This window comes from Notolabrus celidotus, chromosome 5 (genome assembly GCF_009762535.1).
Source record: "Notolabrus celidotus isolate fNotCel1 chromosome 5, fNotCel1.pri, whole genome shotgun sequence".
Classification (NCBI taxonomy): Eukaryota; Metazoa; Chordata; class Actinopteri; order Labriformes; family Labridae; genus Notolabrus; species Notolabrus celidotus.
In genome coordinates, this window is record NC_048276.1 from 15,692,896 (window position 1) to 15,701,084 (window position 8,189).

Below are 8,189 nucleotides of genomic sequence, written 5' to 3' on the forward strand. Positions count from 1 at the left end.
ATCATGGGGCGCGATGCACTCTGGGAAATGAAGTCACAGTTGCACGGCTTACAGAAACTGCTCTTCATCCCCTCCACCTCCCCCACCCTCACCCTGCCTGTGCTCACAAACACAAACGAATACAAGCAACTACAATTACTGTTTTGGCCAATTGCTACTATAATTGAATCACTTTTAAGTGTTGTTAAGAAAGATCATCTCAGGGAAGTATTCAAAGCAATAACAGGAAAACACAGGTGTAATTAATTACATAAATGATGGCTTCATTCCATTAAAGTGTTCCAGTTTGAGGCCTATTTCCTGACAACAAAGCAGATTAAAAAAGTACAAAGAGGTAATATGATTAAGCTATATTAGGTATACACGGATCTACATTACTGGGGTGATGTGAGGGATACCTACCGGATCTATCTACTCATCTTCCTTCTGCACCAGTTATTGTTTGACTTGTTCAAGCAAAGGGCTTATGTAATTTTTAAAAACTGTTAAAGACACATTTATCTAACCCTCCTGTTATGTTTGTTTCTCTGGAACAGAAATAATGTTCCTGGGTCAATTTGACCCGAGGCATATTCAATTATCCAAAAGTGTCAGAACCCCAAAAAATCCCAATACACATTTTTTTGAAATCTAATTTCTAACTCCATTACTAACCATTTAAATCAAGACTTAGTCCATTGGTGTTCTTTAATTCTCACAGATCATGGTTCAATGAGGATAACTCACTCGTTTTTCATTAATATTAATGTTAAAACTTGTTTAAATGCACATTGGAAAGCCCTAAATATAAACACAATACATTTACATGACATAGAGTTTTGTTTATTTTATTTACATATTGATTTTCTATTTTTTTTTATGAAGTGATGTTGATAAATTAACACGACACATCTTCTGTCACATGCTGCCAAGGTTTTTATGCTGTATTTAGCTGGTTTGGAGGGCACATATTGCCTAAAATAGACTTTAAAAAGGGTCAATTTGACCCGCAACATAACAGGAGGGTTGATAAAGGCAAAGACAATTTATTTAATGTGATATATAAGGTGAATCTGTAGATAATTTAGTATATAAAATGTAAAAAAAAGCTTTGATTGTAGGTTAGAGACCGGCCCAGAACCCAAAGATTTCAGATTTATATATTACTTTGTTAAAAATGTAACAGAGAGTATGGTCTAGACCTGCTCTGTTTGTAAATCCTTTGTTGTGTTTTACCAATATAAGAGTAAAGATTGATTGATTGATTGATTGATTGATTGATTGATTGATTGATTGATTGATTGATTGATTGATTGATTGATTGGGGGGTTGAGGGTTAAACAGGCCTTCGACTCACCTTGTACAGACTAATGTTCTTTTACTGTTTTATGATTTCATTTTAATGTTTTATGATTTCATTTTAATTTGAATAGTTTTCCTGTGAAGCACTTTGTGATTTTATTCTATGAAAGTTGCTATACTAAATAAAATTTACTTACTTATCTACTAATGCTTAAATGGTAGCGTAAAACACAAAACTGCTAACATTCAGTTTTGTAATATCTGACATCACACATTCAAGCCTATATCTATCCCTATACGTGCTTAAAAATCACTATTTTAATCTCCTCCGCTCTTAATGTAACTGTTTTCAATTTGATCAGCCATTTTCAAAGTGTGTTCAGACATTCAAATTAAGAATATATGCCTATATGAATGAAAGAAGGGATTGGTGCAGCATCTTCACACACCAGTGTGTGGAGCAGGCCTGGGAATGCAAGAGTATCTTTTGACCTCAATAGAAACCCTTTATGCTTGGCGCTGAGAGAAAGAGATGCATCAAAAATGCAAATAGAACATTGTACAGATTTTAGGTCATGATTAATAGACTACAGGTACTTAAAGGTTTATTTTTTATTTTTATCAAAGGTACAATCTGTGATCTGTGTACAGCCTCATTCCCACCCTGCCAATCTAAGTCCACATAGTTGACATTCCACTTGCATGTAGTTGAGTGTACATGGTCTGCATTCAAATGCACAGTGTGCACTTTCCACAATGATGTGATAGTATTTGGTGTGAAAAGGCTGCTGTCCTTTGGATCCTTTAAAGAATATTTGGCCTGATAATCATTTATTTTGGTGCATATTGTCTCACTCCTCTGAAGTCATCTTAGTAGTTACTACAAATGGTCGTATTAAAAGCAATCACTTATTCATTCCACTTAATCTCTATTTAACAACCAGGCTATGTTGAGCAGCAGCACCATTTGAAGAGAAGCTGGGCTAATATTTCATTAATTTTGTACTTTGATACTTAAGCATAATTGTTGCTGGAACTTGAATGCAAATATAGCCTTTGCATTGAATCAAAAATATTGTAACTCTACAGATCTCAACAGTGATGGAACTCCCTTTACCTTCAAAAGCAAGGTCCATAATCTGCTCTTGTATCAGGACACTGCAGATCATATGCATGAGCGTTTGAGGAATGTGCAGGTTTCCAACAACCGTGAAGCAACAGTACACATGGCTCATTGCTGCAATGAGGGTGTGATGTTCCTTCCTTTAATATACCCTGATTATACAATGGAACGTGAGTCACTTTTCGTGGCGCCATGTGTTCCTCCTCTCCATCTGTCTATCTGTCTGTTCGTCTTCTGATTACTTGTGAAACTGTACACTGGCCAGACATGCTTGGGTCCAAATATCATTCCTGCATGGTAACGTATAGAAACTAGATTGAAACAGCAAGATAAGGAGTTGGACACTTTGTGAAGAGAGATTTGGTTTTGGACTGTGTCAGCTTTCAATTAGCTGACACAATTGAGATATCTCTGAATTAATATTGAGATTTGGCATTGATTAAATGTGAAGTTGTAAGTCAATCTAACACTTTTGTAACAATAGAACAAAACTATTAGTTGTTGTTGGTCCAGTACTTTCTGTAATAACAGCACAGATTTGATGGTGACATGCCAGCAGAGCTCCCTGCCAAATTTCAGCTTGTTTTTGACTTAAAAATCAAGTTACTGTTACAGCAACCGTTGGATCAGAGTTAAGGAAGGCTTCAATAGATAATCAGATTCAGTGATGCATCATATATTCACCTTTTTACAGATTTTGGCTAATCGAACATATACACAGGGCTGAGGGAAACACAAAATGAATGTCTTCATATCATACTTTTAAAAAAAGAAACACAAAATGGTATTTAGTGTAATTTCATTATGTTCATTATGATTGTAGCAAATGTTTGTAACAGGGTTGCTTAATTCTGTGTCCACAAGAGGAGCAATATCTGTCAACAAAGTAGAGCCTTGCAACTGAATACATATATTTAACCTCTTTCATACAGTATATCTGTTAGCCACACTGTATTGTATATTACATGTCTGCTTCATGAAGGCATTTTTGTGACCATGTAATCAATTAGTTCACACATTCACAATATGTAAAAGTTGACTAAACACATCTCAATACTTCGTTTTAGAATCTAAACTTAATCTCTAAACTCAAGTGCAGAGTATTTTATGAACAATCTGAAGTATATCCCATAAAAAAACATTTCATTGCCTCACCATTTGTTTCTTCTCCCTTCTGCGTTGTCCATTTTGAATGCAGTTCTTTCCTGGAGTTCATTTCCCCCTTTGCTGACCTAACAGTAATACAAAAAAATGTGCATCTACAAACGATCCAAAAATAACCTGCAACTGTATGAAAAGGAAATATCATGAGCACTGTTCAGGTAGGCACTTGACAGCCTGCTGACAGGACTCCCTTGGCTGAGGATAGCAGGATCCTTTTCCTGCCTGCGCTCTCTTAAGCCCTTTAAACTGTTTTGCTATTGGACAGCCAAGACAACACACGTAGTGCAGAGCTCATGACTTGGGATTAAATTAGATTGTGGGGAGTCTGATTCCATCTTGTTTGCTGGCCAGGATTTCCAGGAGCTATCCCTTTAGGTCTGGGGAAGTTAAGGACCCAAGAAGAGCATTTAAGACACACAACCTTTGTTCTACTCTCCACAAAAACAATTGACTTGGCTCACAAAAAAATGTAAATACACAGATGACTTTGATGCAGGATTAGTCATTATAGATCATAAAGTATTTATTTAGTGTAACTCTGTATGATATTTATGGTGTGTGCCAAATATTCAGCCAGTGTTCCTCTGGATTAGAACTTGTTCTCAGATATCTTTTATGTCAGTCATATTGGGCAATAGAGGAGGAAGCTACACAATTTTCACATTTTGTACAATAAAAACGATAAATGTGATCAAATCTTCCCAAAATCTTTTGCTTCTATTCTCCTTGATCATACCGCAACTGATGAATCACTGATAAATGTTTAATGCATCCTTTAATATATTTTATACTACCTATAATATATACTAGAAATCTGGCAGGTTTCAGAGGACACATAATCACAATACAAAAAAAAGCAATATCAAAATTTTCTATTTTTTTAACAATCTTTTATAATTGATAGTATGTGTGTGCACATTCCATTAATTCTGCATTTTCTGTATCTTGAAAATGAAATAAAAAAATAGACGCAACCATATTACAGCACCTACACAGATGAGTATCAGCTTAAATTATAACATTATCCCTTTTAACTCATTTTATTTGATGTACTAAAAAGCACATGTTCTTATGGCAGTCGAATATTGAAATTCGAATAAATGGAGAAATAATTAATTTCATCTTACAACCAACAAGAAATATGCCAAGCTTTGTTTTCTTGACTATAATAAGGTGGGCATGAGGTTGTGCTGCAGTTTTGACATATATCACCCCTCAGTCATGTTTACACCTGATCTAGTTCTAGGGGAGCAAAACATGTACTTCTAAACAACAATTTTCACATAAAGTGTTATTTTACAATTATACCTTTAAAATAAGAATTTTTGACACAAATCAAAATTCAGGAATATTCTTAAGAATATTTTTGGTCTTGAACCAACAACCACTGCATATAGCTTGTAGGAAAAAATGTGTCAACGCTCCCAAATGTAAAAGGGCAGCAGTCAGTCACCGTGGGTCGAGGAGATCCCAATTCAGTGCGTCATTGGGCCACTCATGATGCTATGCCTTGGGCGGGAGCAAATTAAGAGGAAGTGTGTGTTTTAAACCATACAAGGCTTTAGACGTCTGCATTAAACACAAGTATATTTCCAATATTTCCACATGTTGTCAAATGAGACACTCCCAAGTATGAAGCATCAGCTTTTGTCATTAATGGAGCAAAATTCGGGTGTTGAGAGTCAAACAGTGTTTTAGTGTGGAGCGAAATTGTGTTTTTATTCAGTCTTTGTATTTTAAAGAGCACCACCCCACTGGTTTCACAATATTCAGATATCATTATTCAGAATATTTATTGGTTTTGTGGTAACTTGTTTGAACTCTTTATTCCATTAAATTCAGCCTGTTTATTTAGAATAAGTTTCATATCTTATCTAGGCAGGTTCAATTATATATTCATTATTTATCTCATATGTTTGTGACTTAGTACCTTTCATATTTGGTTTCCAAGTGCTGTGTGAACTCACACACAAACCCACTGCAAACATTTTAAAATGTAAAGTGAAAAAATGCATTAATTCAATTTCTTAAGTCTTTTAAAAACATGTAATATGTCCATCGCATATATTATTGCATTTATATGAAAACAGGATGTAGGACAGAACAGGCCTCTAGTGAACTCCATCTGAACTCTCCACCCCACAGAATTGCCAAGGGAGTTGTTCTTTTCCTTTTAAAGGACAAGACAGTCTTCTAATCTTTAATATTTTGACTCAATATATGCAGCTGGTAAACAGTGGAGAAAAATAAGCTCTCTAGAGAGAAATAAGTGGTGGGCCTCGGTTCCAACTGCCTGGACACAGAGGAATTAATACTTTAATTCCACAACAATATATTTGACATGAAAAAAAGAAAAAATCAATCAAACAGCAAACTTTGGTGTAAATCTTTATAATGCAATCTTTGCACATTTGACTTACCTTTAATGGTGAAGTCTTCCACCGCAGAAGTAATCAGTTCAGAAGTCCACAAGCTGATATAATCCTCTCTTCATTCATTTGTCTTGTTTTGTTCCATCATCACCACATGGAATGTAAAAATCATGCCATCATACTAAACATTTCAAATTAATATTCCTACACTTGAGACCACTCAGATTTTTTGAGCTGATGTGTTTATGAGGCCAAAGAGAGCTTAAATGGCACATTGCAATGAACTATGCATGGATAACACCATCTGCTGGACAACGAGGTACTGCAAATAAAACAACTGGAAAATAAAACATCCCACATTTAGCTGTCAATGGAAGTGAGTTGTTTGTATTTTTCTTCTGAAACTTCCTGACAAAAAGGACAAATGAGAGCTCAGTAGAAACTTATTTTGTTATCTGGCATTCAGTGGACCTGAAGGCAGCTCAAGAACTACAGTGGCCTGACACTAGCTGCATGATCACAGTGACTTTGATGGTGTTGAGATTGTTTGTGCCAGATGTTGAAGGCCTGCCATCTCATAGACAGCTGCCCTCAATGAATGTGTATGTGCTTAGGTGTAAAATTAATTGACAATTAAATGAGGCATTTATCTGCATGGAAATAAATAAACAAACAGTGAGAGAAGACTTATTTCAGCAGTACACATAAGATGACTGTTTTCTGTTGGTCTATTGTGAACTTGTGGCCTGGGATGGTGTTACCATTTTGCCTTAGGTATTAACCCAATCCTGCACTGACAAACAATCTGCACTGGCTTTCTGCAGTCTACATTTCATGTTTTTCTGAATGTATTTAAGACTCATATTGTCACCCTATTAAAATAATGGCCTTAGTCATTCTTTTAAGTTTTTGGGAAAACACAAAAAACCTTACTAAATGCAGAGCATATGATATTTATTAATCATTTCAATCAAAAAGGCCTTGACAGTGGATAACTGTTGACATACATAGAACGTTGTGTGTCAATTATGTAAAATTAAAGAATAAAGTGACTTAGGCCAATTTTTGAACATTCTTGTGTGACTTAGGCAACTTTAAACCTGGCTTAAACTGCCCTTTCATTCCATAGTGCTAACTCAAAACTGAAATTACCCTGAGTTAAATGAATCAAATGTCAGGTAAATCAAATTGGTCAGGAGGCAGTCCCTTTCCTCACTTCTCCAGGTCTTCTTTGCTGGATTTTTATTGAACTTAATCCATTTCCAACATCCAGTTTTGACAACTTTTTGAAACCTGACTATTAACTGTCCTTTAACTCCATAAAGCAAACTCAAAATGTAAATAACTCTGACCTAAATTGAACAAATTTCAGGTCGATAGTAAACCTTATCCCTCACCGGTAGAAACTGATTCAAGAATCATGTTTAGAGCTTCTTCTGCACTATAGATTCTGCTGCTTCTTGAAGCAGCTGCCATCATGAAAGCTTGTTCAATTGCCCAAGTCAGACATTTTATCCTTAAGAATCAAAAATGTTGACTTAGGACAAGAATAAAATGACTTTAGTCACCCTCTTGACATAGGCCATTGTCCTATAGGGCATAAAGAGCATAATATTTTCAACTACGGATTAAGGCGATTTTACCAGACGTGGCCAGAATCATCAAGAAATGATTTAGGCCAAAAACACATTTTTGTCAAAAAATGACATAGGCCAATATTTTGATTGGGTGACGATATTGGAATGACAATTACCAGGAAATTACCAGTGGCCTACTCTCTCAAAGTTTATTGAGAGTCTCTGGTGAATAATTACTAACAAATCATAAATATGATCAAAAGCAAGGGGCCTCATTAAGGCCCTGTTTGGTAAAGTATAAGCTAATTTTGAATAATAAATGGCTCCTTATACAACATGAACTTGAAAATGCTTTAAATGATTTTTTTTTTAAATCTTAAATGTTTCCCTAAAAAGTAGCTGGTAAAGCTGTTTGACAAATGTGGTTAAGTAAAGAATGTCCCACCTTGATATGTAGCTGTTGTGGCTAAAAAAGCAAGTCGCAAACTTACACCCAACAAACCTAGCAACCAGGTGATTTGAAGTCCAATATTCACATATATATATATATAGATATTGGGCCCGATAACCTGGATGTTGTACCCTTTTCACCAGCAAGATAAATTCAGTTACTATCTTTGTCTGTCTGCATTGCCAATGGCCTTCCCTTTTGAGCTAGGTATGCTAGCCTCA